The 15069-nt window shown below is 49.1% G+C and overlaps 1 long non-coding RNA gene across 1 annotated transcript in view; it reads left to right on the forward strand.

Moving 5' to 3' along the window:
* The first annotated feature begins 1265 nt into the window (after positions 1-1265).
* LOC311523014 overlaps positions 1266-15069 on the forward strand; it is a 32280-nt gene continuing 18476 nt past the window's right edge. Inside the window, exons 1-2 of the long non-coding RNA XR_014712242.1 lie at positions 1266-1280; positions 2179-2364. This is a non-coding gene — a long non-coding RNA (uncharacterized lncRNA). The remainder of the gene's footprint in view (positions 1281-2178; positions 2365-15069) is intronic.

Below are 15069 nucleotides of genomic sequence, written 5' to 3' on the forward strand. Positions count from 1 at the left end.
ATAAAAATCCTCACCAATTTGCATAGGTGACCACAGACCCAAACCCTTGGATCTTGAGAACAAAGAATTTTAATAGAAGAAAAAGTAAAAGAATCACCTGTGTAAAATCAGGCTGGTAAATACTTTACCGGGTAATCAGATTCAAAACATAGAGAATCCCTCTAGGCAAAACCTTAAGTGACAAAAAGACAGAAAAACAGGAATCTCCGTTCCATTCAGCACAGCCTATTTTAGCAGCCATTTAAAGAAATCAGAATCTAACGCGTCTCTAGCTAGATTACTGCCTCAGTTCTCAGACTCCATTCCTGTTCTGTCCCCGGCAAAAGCCTCCCACAGACAGAGAGACCCTTTGTTTCCCCCCCCTCCAGCTTTGAAAGTATCTGGTCTCCTCATGGGTCATTGTGGTCAGGTGCCAGCGAGGTTATTCTAGCTTCTTACCCCTTTCCAGGTGAGAGGGTTTCCCTCTGGCCAGGAGGGATTTAAAGGGGTTTACCCTTCCCTTGATATTTATGACAGACCCTCTCTCAGGGATCCTCCAATACTCCCCTCAGAGACACCCACCTGTTTCTCCTCAGAGACCCCTCCTGAACCTCAGAGAACTCCATGCCTCCTCAGAAATACACAATATCCCCTCAGAGACCCCAAATGTCCCCCAATATACCCACAGGGACCCTCCCCCCGGTATCCCCCAAGAATCCCAATGCCCCCTCAGAAATGCCCCAATATCCCCCCAATAACCCACACAGAAACCCACCAATTTCCCCCCTCAAAGACATGTCCAAATATCCCTGAGAGACCTTCCAGTTTCATCCCCAACCCCCCCCCAATATCCCTCCTCAAGGACCACACAACCTCCTCCCTGTTCACCTCCCGACATCCAACTCAGACACCCCAATATCCTCACGGGGACCCCGCAACATCCGCCTCAGAGACCCCCAGTATCCCCCCAATATCCCCTCAGGGACCCCAATATATCCCCAATATCTTCTCCAGACCCGAATATTCCCTTCAGAGACCCCAATATCTCCCATCTCCCCCAAATCCCCTTCAGAGACCCCCAATATCTCCCCAACCTCCCCCCTTAGAGACCCCCGACATCCCCCTCCCCCCAGCGACGGTTGGCGCCATGACTCCCCTCCCCCGCTGCAGCGCAGCTGTGAAGGGCGGGGAGGAGGCGGCTCCAGCACAGGGCGGGGGAGGGGGAGGGGGAGTAACGGCCGCAACGGTCACTGGGGGGAGGGGCCTGAGGGGGATGTCGGGGTGGGCTCTGAGGAAATCATGTTGGTGGCACGCTGGGGGTCTCTGAGGGGGAACGTCAGGGGGTTTCTGAGGGGGAGGTTGGGGAGATATCGGGGGTCTCTGAGGGGAGGTATTGGGGTCTCTGAGGGGGAGTTGGGGGATATTGGGGTCTCTGATGAGGGAGGTTGGGGGTTTCTGAGGGGGATCTTGGGGAGAAATTGGGGGTCTCTGATGGGGGATGTCAAGGGGTTTCTGAGAGGGGAGGTTGGGGGGATATTGGGGTCTCTGAGGAGGGAGGTTGGGGAATATTGGGGGATATTGGGGGTCTCTGATGGGGGATGTCTGGGGGTCTCTGAGTGGGGAGGTTGGGGAGATATTGGGGGTATCTGAGGAGGGAGGTTGGGGGTCTCTGAGGGGAGATATGGGGGTCTCTGAGGAGGGAGGTTGGGGGATATTGGGGGTCTCTGAGGGGGAAGGTTAGGGGGATACTGGGGTCTCTGAGAAGGGAGGTTGGTGGTCTCTGAGAAGGGAGGTTGGGGGATATTGGGCGTCTCTGATGGGGGATGTCTGGGGGTCTCTGAGAGGGGAGGTTGGGGAGATATTGGGGGTCTCTGAGGAGGGAGGTTGGGGGATATTGGGGTCTCTGAGGGGGGAGGTTGGGGAGAAATTGGGGGTCTCTGATGGGGGATGTCTGGGGGTCTCTGAGAGGGGAGGTTGGGGAGATATTGGGGGTCTCTGAGGAGGGAGGTTGGGGGATGTTGGGGTCTCTGAGGAGGGAGGTTGGGGGTCTCTGAGGGGAGATATAGGGGGTCTCTGAGGGAGAAGGTTAGGGGGATATTGGGGTCTCTGAGGGGGGATGTCAGGGGGTCTCTGAGGGGGGAGGTTGGGGAGATATTGGGGGTCTCTCAGGGGGATACTGTGGTGATTGTCTCTGTCCAGTAACCATCTACCCCAGCGCCACAGCCCGCCGGGACATCGACTCAAGGACCCTGAGATTGGGGCCCCCGTTGCGCCAGGTGCTGCACAGACACACACACACCCTCACACAGACTGTAGCCCCCGTCGCTGCACATGAACAAACCGTGGGGAGAAATGCCCCGAGCCCAGGAACAGACGTGGAGGCAGGTAAGCTGGATGGGGCAGTGGGTCGCTGTGGGACTCAGAGGACTCCTAGGTTCAGTTCCTGGCTCTGCCACAGACTCTCTGTGTGACCTTGATCATGTCACGTGGACCCTCTCTGCCTCAGTTTCCCCATGTGTACAGTGGGGACTCGAGCCCTGCCTGGCCTCCCCGAGGCATCATGAGGATAAACCCATTGACTATTGTGAGGTGCTCTGAGATGTCAGGGTTGGTGCCTGTTATAGCCGAACCCTCTGCTGTCGTTTGTGGCCAGTCCAGCTCTAATTAAAGCTCGATTGTTCTCAGTGCCTAAACTCCATGCCCCTGCTCAGACTGCCTGGGCACTGGGTGGGTCCCATGGCGGCACGGGCTGCGGTCGGGGATCCAGACGTGGGGCCATTTGACCAACGGGTTCCCGAGATCCAGCCAAAAACAACCTGGCTTCAAGTTCACAGATTCTGCCTGTGATTTGCTGAGCCTTGGAGTGTTAAATGCTGATGGCTGAATGGGAAGGGGAGCTGGAAATATTAGGGGGGGCCTAGATGTTGGAGTGGTGGGGGAGGAGAGAGAAACAGCAGTCTTCTCTCACATGCTTCACGGCACCGTAGCACCGACATAATAAAACCGTCAAGCTTTTGGGAACTAGATCATGGATGAGGTTTCCCTCATCAGCCCTGTTCGCATCTACACACTGCAAACATTGCAACGCACGGCCATTATCCCATGAGAACAGTGTGCAGGAGGTAGGGGGGACAGTTAAAAATCACATAGCGACCATCTGGCCTAGTGGAGAAAGCAGTGGACTGGGACTCAGAAAACTGATCTCTATTCCTGGCTCTGCCCTGGGCCTGTGGGATGACTTTAGCCAAGTCACCTCACACCTCAGTTTCCCCATCTGTACAATGGGGATAATGATGTTTTCCTCCTTGAGAGCTACTGGTGAAAAGCGCTGTGTAAGAGCTAGGTGTTATTCACAGGAGCATCTGAACTGCTCACTGACATGAGACCTGCAGCTGCCTCAATGAGCACTAGCTCCTGGCAACAACATTTTCTTTCTGTTCAAAAAAATTAGGAAATTCACTGACAAAAACCGTCGTGAACGCAGAGTAAAGGTTGCCCGGGGCTAGCTCGTGCCCTTCTGGAACGTTGAGCTCAGCAACACTCGAGCTTTGGAACCTCAAGGAATACAGTGTTATGGTAAATGCCCAACACAACCTTAACTCTGCCCTCTTTGAGCGATGCCCCAATATGCCCCTAATGCCCACACTTACACCGTGCCTTTGACCTGTACGGAGCAGGAGCTCCCTACGGCCGCCCTACACTCAGACACGGAGCCTTTTCCACAGAAAGGACAGCACAGCTGCTCATTGTACAAAATCCCTTTTATAGCCCCTTCCCCTGTATGCATGACGATGCTTTAACTCCTCCTTCATTAAACCCACAGACCTCGCTCATCACTTACCTCACTGCTGACAGTCCCCATGGCAAGACACCCCCTGTGCCCTGCTCGTGACCCAGCCTGCACAACGCCGCTCTGAAACAAGGGGTACTGGATCTCCCAAGGTCTGCATGCCCCTCTTTCTTTTGATCGCACGGGGGTGGGGGGCGGCTCAGATCTCCTCAGAGAGGCAGGGCCCCCAAGGTCTCATATCCCAATCACAGCTCTGCCAAGCAGCTCCATCTGCTCCCTCCCCCATTCAGTACAGTGCCACCTATCACAGTGAACACAGCTGTGGGGCATGTGGATAACTCCCAGTGGCTATTGCAAGCTCCGGGGGGTGGGTGGGGCAGAGTTAAGGTTGTGCTGGGCATTTACCTGAACTCCATATTTTCTGGCTTGCACAAGTTTGAGTTTTGATGAACTCAGTTCTGGAAGGGCATGAGCTATCCCTGGACAATCTTAACAAAGGTGTTTGTCAGTGAATCTATATATGTCCAATTCCTGGTTCTACTTTTTGGCCTCAAGGAGGTGCCAGTCACCTACCAGCGCCAGGTGGATCAGTTACTGAATGGTATGGAGAACTTTACCGTAGCATACACTGATGATATGTGGTTTGTTAGCCAGACCTGGGAGGACCATGTGTCCCAGGAAAGAGGGGGCCGGGTCACCTCCAGGATGCAGAGCCAACTGTAAAAGCTGGCAAGTGCCAGGTGGGGATGGCCGAGGTGTCGTACCTGGGCCACAAGGTGGGGAGTGGCTGTCTAAATCCAGAGCCAGCCAAGGTAGGGACGATCAGAGTCTGGCCTGCTCCTCAGACTAAGAAACAGGTCCAGGCCTTTATCAGGATGGCAAGGCACTACCGGAGGTTTGTGCCCCACTTTAACTCCGTGTCAGCTTCCATCACGGAGCTATGTAAGAAGGGTGAGCCAGACAAGCTGGTCTGGACTGGACAGTGCCAGAGGGGTCTCTGCAAGTTTCCACGATATGCATCTGATGAAGTGAGCTGTAGCTCACGAAAGCTTATGCTCTAATAAATTGGTTAGTCTCTAAGGTGCCACAAGTACTCCTTTTCTTTTTGCAAGCTGAAGGAGGCTCTGGTCAAGGGCCCTGTGCTGGGAAACCCAAACTTTGACAAGCACTCGATGGTGTTCATTGACGCGCCAGACACAGGGCTGGGTGCGGTGTCAATGTACACTAATGGAAAGGAGGAGAAACACCCCATCCTGTACCTGAGCAGGAAGCTGCTGCCCCGGGCTATGCCTGGGCTGGGCTCTTAGGAGGCCATACCCAGATCTATTCAGGAGGCACTTCACTGTGTATACTGACCACTCGCCCTGCCGTGGCTGCACCAGATGAAAGGGGCCAATACTAAGCCCCTGAGGTGGAGTCTGTCCCTCCAGTAGCATGAGATGGAGGTGGCCCATGTTAAGGGGAGTGCCAATGTTATAGCTGATGCTTTGTCCCGGAGAGGGGGTCCCGAACCTCCCCAGGTCACTGGTTAAAGTGACCCCACTCAGTTCGGTCTCGAAGGGGGGGGATGTGATGAAGTGGGTTTTTTTTCACCTTGTTATGTTGTATGTGAGCCTATGTGAGTCTTACTGTTTTGCATGAATACTGTGTGTGCCTCAGTTTCCCTCGGTATTACACCAATGTCTAGAGTGTGGTAATAAGGGAGTGTGACTTTTGCGGGGGCTGCTCCCACTGGCTGCACCTATGCTATGGCTGTCCCCTTCCTAACTGGAGCCTAGGAGGGGGATGTGACCAGGTGAAAACCGTTTGTCCAGGAAGCAGACAAAGACAGGACGAGGAGCAATGGGCAGAGGCAGGGGTCAGGCAGCTGAAAGCGGGTCAGTCTCAGCTAGCTTGGAGTGCAGGGGAGGGCCAGAGCCCTGGCTCTGGGCTCCCCTCCTTCCGGGATGGATTAGGCTGAAAATCACTGATTTCTGTGCTAACCGTGTCCTGTTCTACTCTATGTTCCTCTCGTCTAACACACTTTCCGTTTTACAATGCTGGTTCAGTCACGTCTGACTGCGGAGTTGGGGTGCAGGGCCCCCTGGCTTCCCCAGGAGTCCCACCTGGGCAGACTGGCTGTGGGAAGCGCACGGTGTGGACGGGGATGCTGGATGCTCCAAGGTCAAACTCAGGAAGGACGAAGCTGTGTAAGCTCCTTACCCTGGTGACAGTGCGCTCACCGAAAGTAGGCACGTTGCCCCAGGACCCTGACTGGCTTCATGTGGGGCAATTCCAGAGCATCGCCCCCACGACTTCGTGATCCTCTCCCCACAGTGCCCCCGATGGGAGAGTATGGGGTGTTGGCTGTGTGTGGGGGGAACTCCCAGCTACACCAGCCCTGAGTGGGCTCTGTAGGTGGCACAGATGATCATGGCTGGTGCGTGTCAATCTCAAGAGCCAGAATCCCACAACCCAGTAACTTTTTAATTACTGAATATCAGTTCATGTCACATCCACTATGTCCTGAATATTTTGCCCAGCTTCACCTAGACAGACCCATGATAAGAATGGGAGAAATTTTAAAGTGAGGGCAGTGGGGGAGGGGCTATATATTTGAGGGAAAAACCATGACATTTTCAGCACTAACTCCAACCCTGGCCCCCATGGAGCTCAGCAATTTTCAAGTCAAACTGGTGATGCATGAGTATTTTACAGCTACTCAAATGACACGTTTCTCATTCTTAGCTATGGCTGTGGCTGCTTCCCGGCATAATCCTATAGCTGGGATCTGCTCCTCTGTTAAATCCTTCAGGGCTCAACGTGTTCCCTCCCTTGGACTGGCTAGGCCATTACATTTTTGTTACCCGGCTCTTCCTCTTCCCTCTCATACAGCTGTTTCTCCTCCAACTCCTTCAGCTTCTTCAGGTGGCTCGAATTAAATCCCTGGAGAGATGTCTCTGCTCTGCTGAAGACCCCAGGACTCTCAGAATGCTTCTTGGGGACTCTCAGGGATATATAGTCTGCTGGATTCACCTCCAACAGCTCCCCCTCCTTGTTGAGGACCTGTAAGGCCAGGCACTCATAGAACCCGTTACCTTCCCTGTAGCGCTTGTTGAAGAGGTTAAAGTCACACAGGAAATAGTGGGGGAGCTTTATCTTGTTCACGCAGTGACGTAGGAGGCTCAGGAGGGTCTTCAGGGACGACTCCAGGGTCTCCCATTTCTCCGTCTCTGGGTGAATATCTTGGGCCCACAGAAGAACGGTCTGCACAGAGAGAGAGGAAACTTACATAGCCAAGATGAAGGAAATCTGTGTAACTCCTCGAGTTCTTGACACCAGCTTGGATTCTGACCCCACTATAGCCTATTGAACCCAGCTGGGATCTGACCCCATTGACCCCAGTTGTGCAACATCCGAGTGACTACAGCTGGGGGTCTGGCCCCATTGACCCCAGTGGAGCTACGGCCGAGTGACCCCATCTGGGATCTGGCCCCATTGACTCCAATGGAGCTAAGGCCGAGTGACATCAGCTGGGAATCTGGCCCAGTCTTTTTGGTAGTTTCCTTTAAAGATTTTTGTTGGGTTCACACTCCCCTCCCCCCATCAGCAGTTCTGATTTTGTCTCCCCTGAATATTTTTATGGGTGACCAAGTTAGAGATGGGGGATTGAGCAGTTCTTGAACTCAGACACTTGAGCGACACTGCAGAGAAAAAGTGTCTGAGCTAAAGGTCTTCCAGGCTGACCTGAAGAAATCCCTGAGCAGCCCCAAATCTGGCAACCTTGAGCATGTGAGTCAGACCCATCAGCCAGGCACCTAAAAGAGGAGTCTCTGGACCAGCTCAGAGCACCAGCCCACCCCGTCTGGCTTCCCATCTCCAGCTGTAGCAGGTCCCCAGTGCTTCAGGGGAAGTTGAAAGAAACCCAGAATGAGCCTGGCCAGTTGGGCACTGGGGGAACAAAAATTCCCTTCCTGATCTCCACAGATGATTAGCCTAAGCCCTGAATCATGAGATTGGATCAGAGTCAAAAATAGATTAGAATTATACAATATCGCCAGGTCTCTGTGAGTCCTCCAGCAAAAGCAGAGAAGACGCCTACACTCAACACGGATTGCACTGCCTGGGATCTGACACAACTCACAACATCTCAGACCAGAGCCTGAGTCCAGACAGACAGCTACCTATGCTTGAATTATTCCCCCCCCACACACACACACACAACCATCCCCTTACAGCAGATGGTCCCACCCAGGCATGCTCGGAGAGTCACCTTCAGGTGGTAAGACGTCAATATCTTGCCATATTCTGGGACCCAGCACTCCTTGTTTATGACCTTCAGGAGTCTCAGAGCTTTCCATCACTGCCCCCCATCACTGTCGATGTCCCGGAGAAAAGCTGTCTCGGCATTAGCAAAAGAGAACCTGGAACCGAGGGAAAGAGCAACCTCATTGAATTTCAGTGAGCGAGGGATCTCTGTATAAACAGCCCCTACACCCCTAACCCTAGTCCAGAGGCAGACGCATTTCAGTGCCAGGTGCAGACTGCCAGTTCCCACTCACCAAAACCAAACCAAGGCACTCCTGAACGGGAATGAGTGTCCACACCAGGGCTATCCCAGTATAACTAGACTGGCTTAAATTCAAGCCGTGGCTTAAACCAAAGAAGGTTTCCCATGTAGACAAGGCCCAAGTTTCATTTTTTCCCTTTGCCACTAACTTTTCCAGAGTTCAAGAGTGGAAAAAGAAGGAAAAGGAATAGATGGGGAGGAAACCAGCCTGGAACCCATCCTTCTATTGGATTCACTGGCCAAAAAAGGGGACAGAGGATGAAAAAAAACAAACAAATTCAACATTTCAGAAATTCAAATTTTTTTTAAGTTTTCAAAAGCTGAACATTTCAGTTCGAGTCAAAATGAAAATCTCTCTCTGGGAAATAAAAATGTTGATTCAGGACCAAGGGAACATTTCAGTTCCTTTCAGCGGTGGATCTTTTTTACCTCCAGAAACCATCTTTGGCCACTATGTCAGCACTGACTCTCCCAACTTCCTCTCTCTTCTGGTGGAATCTTTCCTGGCTGTTGCCCAGCTCCTTGTCCCACCAGTCGGACAGTCTGGCCAGGTCGTTTGTCTGCCAGTCTTCAGACAACACCACCTTATCCTGGACAGCAGGGACCAGATCCACAGAGACTAGCTCCTCCTCGCCCAGCCGGAAAATCAGCTGCACAGCCGGGCATTTGGGGTCCCAAGGCTGCAGTGTGATTCTCTCTATGAGATGGGGAGATCGGCACAGATCGGATGTGGCATTTGCACAGCCAATGAGTGTAAACCCTAGTGTAGACACTCCACAGATGCTGGTCCCTGGTCATGATTCACCCTAGGCCGGGCCCTAGGCTACAATACAACTTGCAAACACGTGCTAAGCTATAACCTGTCCTGCCTGGTAGAGCAAACAAGCGACTGGTGTATTAAGAGTCTAGGAATTTAGAGATGTGCCCTGGAAGTTGGGGTGGAGAACACAGGTTAGCTGCGTACAGCAGTTCACCACACCTGGTCTCCAGTTGGTTTTATTAAAAGTTTTATTCCTTTCTCATTCACTGGATGGTTGTTTCATGCACTGGCTCTAAGCCTTTCCACACTGCTGTACCCCTCGGTGGCAGAGTTGTCTTGCCTACCCCCAAGTTTCACCTCTCTGAAAAACGACTTACAAAATCAGACACAAAAATACAGAAGTGTCGCAGCCACACTGTTACTGACAAATCGCTGACTAATTTCTCATTTTTACCACAGAATTTTAAACTAAATCAATTGGAATATAAATATTGTCCTGACGTTTCAGTGTATGGTTTATAGAGCAGTATAAACAAGTCATTGTCTGTAGGGAATTTTAGTTTGGACTGACTTTGCTAGTGCATTTTATGTAGCCTGTTGTAAAACTAGGCAAATATCTAGATGAATTGAGGTACCCCTCGGGAGACCTCTGTGTATCCCCAGGAGTATGTGTACCCCTGGTTGAGAACCACTGGTTTAATGACCCCCCAGATCAGTACATGTGAAGCAGCAAACAGAGACGAACAAAGGCTTGTGTTTGTATTTTATGAATCTAGTAGTAGCTTGACTACTTTATGAAGGGGAAACAAGGCTAAAAATGGATGTGTTGCAACTTCCATCCAGTCTGCCATTGTCAGGAAATGTTGCAGAGAACGAGGGGGAAAAAATCAAGCAGAGATCTGAATTGTATTCAGCAACCAGAGGGGTGGAGGAGAAACGTGATCCTGTGAAATCATCTATCTTTTTGCATGTTGTTGGGGAGAAAGCATTGGATAGTTATAACGACTTTAACTTTGAAGAAGGTGAAAGCAAGAAATTAAGTCCAACACTGACTACATTTGAGGAACATTGCATGCCGAAAGTAATGAGACCTTTGAGAGAGAGAATTTTTTTTACACGTGCGCAGAAAACTAGTGATGCCACAGAGGAATATGTCAAAAAATTAAGGAAACTCAGTAACACCTGTGACTTTGGTGAGCTGGCAGATTCTCTGGTCAGAGATAGAATCATTTGGGGCATTAAAGACAACGTGTTAAGAGAGGGACTGCTCCATAAAGGAGACTAACTTTAGAAAAAGCTCCCCAGATATTCAGGACAACAGAAACTGTGAAAGCACAAGCCAAAGAGCTGAATCCACAAGAAGGGGTTACCCAAGTACTGTGAAAGAATATAGACAGACTAGGTCAAATCAAATTGTGGAACCACTCGCTATGAAGACCACTGCTAGGAGGAAGGCTGGGTACAGATGGTGATGTGGAAGGTGTGGATCATAGCGTGGCCCCAAACAGTGCGTTGCCTTTCGGAAACTCCGTCGTAAACGTGGGGAAAATAATCCTTTTGCAAAATGCCGCAGATCCCAAATGCAGAACAGTCAAGTGCACTCAGTTCAAGACAGTCTGGGTTGAGGAGTTTTTCACAGACGTTCTGGGATCTAGCAAGCCCAATGAGAGGGACTGCATACGACAGCCTGTGACAGTGAATGGAGCAATTATCCCACTGAAAGTGGGCACAGGGACTCAGGTTAATACGCTGTCTGAACAAGATTATGAGAAACTGAAAATAAGACCCAAACTGGGACCAACCAAAATCAAAGTACCTGGTTATTCTGGAACAAATATACCAGTGAAGGGCGGGGAGGGGCTGTGTGCCTTGCTAGCATCAACCTAAAAACACCATGTTCAGGCTCCCATTCATTGCAGTGCCAAAGGGGGTGACACCAATCTTAGGCCTGGCTGCATGTGAGAAACTCAGGCTGGTAAAACCGGTGCTCTCACTGCAAGATCATACTGAACCTGACTAGGAGACTCTTTCGGGAATATCATGACCTGTTTCCAGGGTTGAGTTGCTCGCAGAGTGAACAGATAATCCAGATAAACAAGCAGGTCCTTCCAGTTACCCAGTCATATAGAAGGGTGCCATTTGCACTCTGTGATCAACTCAAGGCTGAACTCACAAGGATGGAAGCAATGCAAGTAACACAAAAAATTGAGGAGCCAACAAAATGGGTCAGCTCCCTAGTCATTGTGGAGAAAAATAACATCCAGCTACGCATGTGCTTAGATCCCAGAGACCTCACTAAGGCTCTAGGGAGAGACCATTTCAAACTACCAGCCAGAGAAGAGATTATGGCTCAATTTGCAAATGCTTAATATTTAAGTAATTGGATGCATCCTCAGGTTTTTGGCAGCTAAAATTAACTGAAGAAAGCTCAAAACTATGCACAGGTAATTCCCTGCTTGTTGGGAAGATACAGATTCTTGCACTTTACCCTTCAGCAGAGCTTCACCACCAGACGTGTGCTGCAAAACCATGCATATGGTCCACGAACATACTAACGATGATGATACCTCAGTGGAGGACATAATCATCTGGGGCCCAAAGGAAAAGGAGCATGATTGTAGACTTCGGGAAGTCCTGGATGCAGCTAGAACTGCAAACTTCAAACTCGATAGGGAGAAAGGTGTTTTCGGGGTTACAGAACAGACTTTTGTTGGAGACATTATTTCCAACAAAGGTGTAAAACTAGCTAAGAGGAAGAAATGATGCCCCAGCTGCAGTCAAAGGAAGATTTCCAACAGTTCCTGGAAATGGTTCATTAGCTCTGCGAAAACTCCCAGAGTATACAAATGAATGGTCCTGGGGCGCAGAACAGAAGGAATCATGGGAAAGTTTAAAACAGCAACAACGGATCCAAGAGCCAGTGTTGAAGTTCTATGCACCAGGAAGGCCGACTGAAATCTCCGCAGATGCTTCACAGTCTGGGTTAGGAGCAGTGATTTTACAGCAGAATGAGGATTGTTGGCAGCCAGTGGCATATGCATCCAAATCCCTGACTGAGGCAGAAACCAGATACACAGAGATTGAGAGGAGCTTTTAGGAATATTGTTTGCCTGTGAGAGATTCAGTCAGTATATTTATGGTCAGACAGTGGAAGTTGAAATAGATCACAAGCCCCTGGTAGCGTTATTTAGCAAACTGCTAAACGACTGAACCTTAAGGATTCAGAGAATGAGGATAAAGCTGCAAACGTATGATTTGGTTGTGACCTACACACCCGGGAAATTCCTGTTCACGGCAGATGCGCTTTCCAGAGCAGTGGCTCCCACGAAACCAGAGAAGACTTTAGAGACAGGGACATAAGCCTATGTAGATCTGATTGTAAAGGCAACTCCAGTAGCTAACAGGAAACTGCAACAAATGAGAGAGGAAATGAAGTAAGATGAATCGTCGGGGACCCTTAAAGAAGCGATCATTAAAGGGTGGCCAGAAGAAATAAGCAGTTGCTGTTCCAGTATAAGAGACTATTGGAACAGCCGACATGAACTTACTGTGATAGAGGGGGTGATTTTTCAGCGCAGTAAGGTTGTAATTCCAATGATCCTCCGAAAAGTAAAGCTACGGAAGATCCCGGAGGGACATTTAGGAATTAAAAAGCGCAAACAACGAGCATGAGAGGTGTGGTATAGGCTGAAGATCACTCACGACATTACTAACATGGTAAGAAACGGCTTTTCATGCCTGAAATACAAGCCAAGCCAACAAGCAGAGCTGCTGAGACCTCATCCAGGTCCACAAAGGCCTTATGAGAAGGTCAGCATTGACTGCGTTACCTGGCAATCAAAGGATTATTCAATAGTCACAGATTATTATTATTAGTCCAGTTGGATATTAGGAAACACTATTTCACTAGGAGGATGGTGAAGCACTGGAATGCGTTACCTAGGGAGGTGGTGGAATCTCCTTCCTTAGAGGTTTTTAAGGCCTGGCTTGACAAAGCCCTGGCTGGGATGATATAGTTGGGGTTGGTCCTGCTTTGAGCAGGGGGTTGGACCTCCCAAGGTCCTTCCCAACCCTGATATTCTATGAGTCTATGATTAGTCTCTAAATCTAGAAATTTGCACGCTGCATAGTACTAATAGTAGTCAGTGATAGCCGGCATGAAGGGAGTCTTCTCCAGATACAGAATTCCAGATGAAGTCTTCAGCGATAATGGGCTGCCATTTTCCAGTGCAGATTTTAGGCAATTTGCCCTGGATTGGGATTTTCATCACAAAAAATCAAGTCCAAATTACCCCCAATCTGATGGATTTGTGGAAAGGTCTGTACGGACAGTAAAGAATTTGACATTTGGGGTGACTTGTATAAAGCATTACTGTTTACCAAAGTACACCCTCGGAGAATGGCTTTTCTCCAGCTCAGCTGGTAATGGGAAGAATTTACCAATCACTGATAACTTGCTGAAATCTCATACCAATGAAACCATATGGAAGATGAAAGACAATCAGAAGCGGAAGCAGAAACTTTATATTGAGAAAAGGGCCCATGATCTCCCATCTCTAACCCAGATGATAGAGTGTGCCTGAGGGATCCCACCTCTGATACTTGGGGCCAAAGGGGCACCATTAAAGAACAGCTGCATTCCCGGTCTAAGGTAGACCAGGGAGACACATTTTGATGAAATTGAAGGGATCTACGAGTAATCCCAGAAAATTCCAACACATTGGCAGTAGATGTGGACGCTGGCATTTCCCATCCGACTGATCCTTTATTATCCACACACAAAGGAGAAACTGTCAAAGGAACACGAGAACAACTCAGACTCCAGTGAAAGGCTGGTACTGAGAAGATCAGAGCAGGAGATTAAATGTTCTGACTCACAAATTCTTACTAATCTTTCTGGAGAAGGGGAAGTTGAGGAAAGTGAGTGGTAAAAACTCACTCCAGAGTGATGTGCTGGCAACCTTTCCTTGCTAGGTAGCTGACACATTGGGTTTATGGAAATCTACTAGGTGGGTGGAGAATTTAATGCATGTGCTGATAGATAGACGTTAGCTTTTTATATATATCTGTAGGTAAGAGTTCATTCATTTTTCTTTAAGATGGAAGCTGTAGAGACATGTTTGTGGAAGATTTAGAGATGCTCCCTCAAAAGGGACAGTTTATGAATATAGGAATTTTGAGCTGTGCCCTGGAAGCTGGGGTTGAGAACCCCATGTAGCCCTGTTCAGCAGTTCTCCGCAGACGCTCTCTAGTTTGGTTTATTACAGGTTTTATTCCTTTCTCTTTCACTAGTTTGTTGTTTAATGAACCCCAATGTAACATCGCTGCACAGGACGGCTCTTCAGAAATTGGTAAGATACAGAACCTTCTTCTTGTACCATATTAATAAAGCTGCCTTGGCTATTTGTTCTCGGGTATATTTCATCATGAAATATCAAATCAAAGTGTGGTCAAGCAACTGACTATGCAATTTATTAACAGCACAAGTGTCCCTCCTGGCCTTGGAATCTATGAAAGGTCTTGTTTTCTAGAACTACAGCTCAGACCTCATCTCTGCTCAGGAGAGCAGAACAATTACCTCTTATATCTTACACACAAGTGTAATATTTCCAGACAATAGATCTATGATTGTTTTCTGTGTTGTAAAGAAATGGCCCAAAAGAAAATAAATGCTAAAGAATGTTGGGAGTTGTTAGGAAAGGGAAAGATAATAAGACAGAAAACATCATATTGCCTTTATATAAATCCATGGTTTTCCCACATCTTGAATACTGTGTGCAGAAGTGGTCACCCCATCTCAGAAAAGATATATTGGAATTGGAAAAAGTTCAGAAAATGACTGGGGTATGGAATGTCTTCTGTATTAGGAGAGATTAATAAGACTGGGACCTTTCAGCTTGGAAAAGGGACGGCTAAGGGGGGATCTGATTGAGGTCTACAAAATCATGACTGGTATAGAGAAAATAGATAAGGAAGTGTTATTTACTACTT

Source organism: Lepidochelys olivacea (assembly GCF_965140295.1).
Source record: "Lepidochelys olivacea isolate rLepOli2 genome assembly, chromosome: 6".
NCBI classification, from domain to species: domain Eukaryota; kingdom Metazoa; phylum Chordata; order Testudines; family Cheloniidae; genus Lepidochelys; species Lepidochelys olivacea.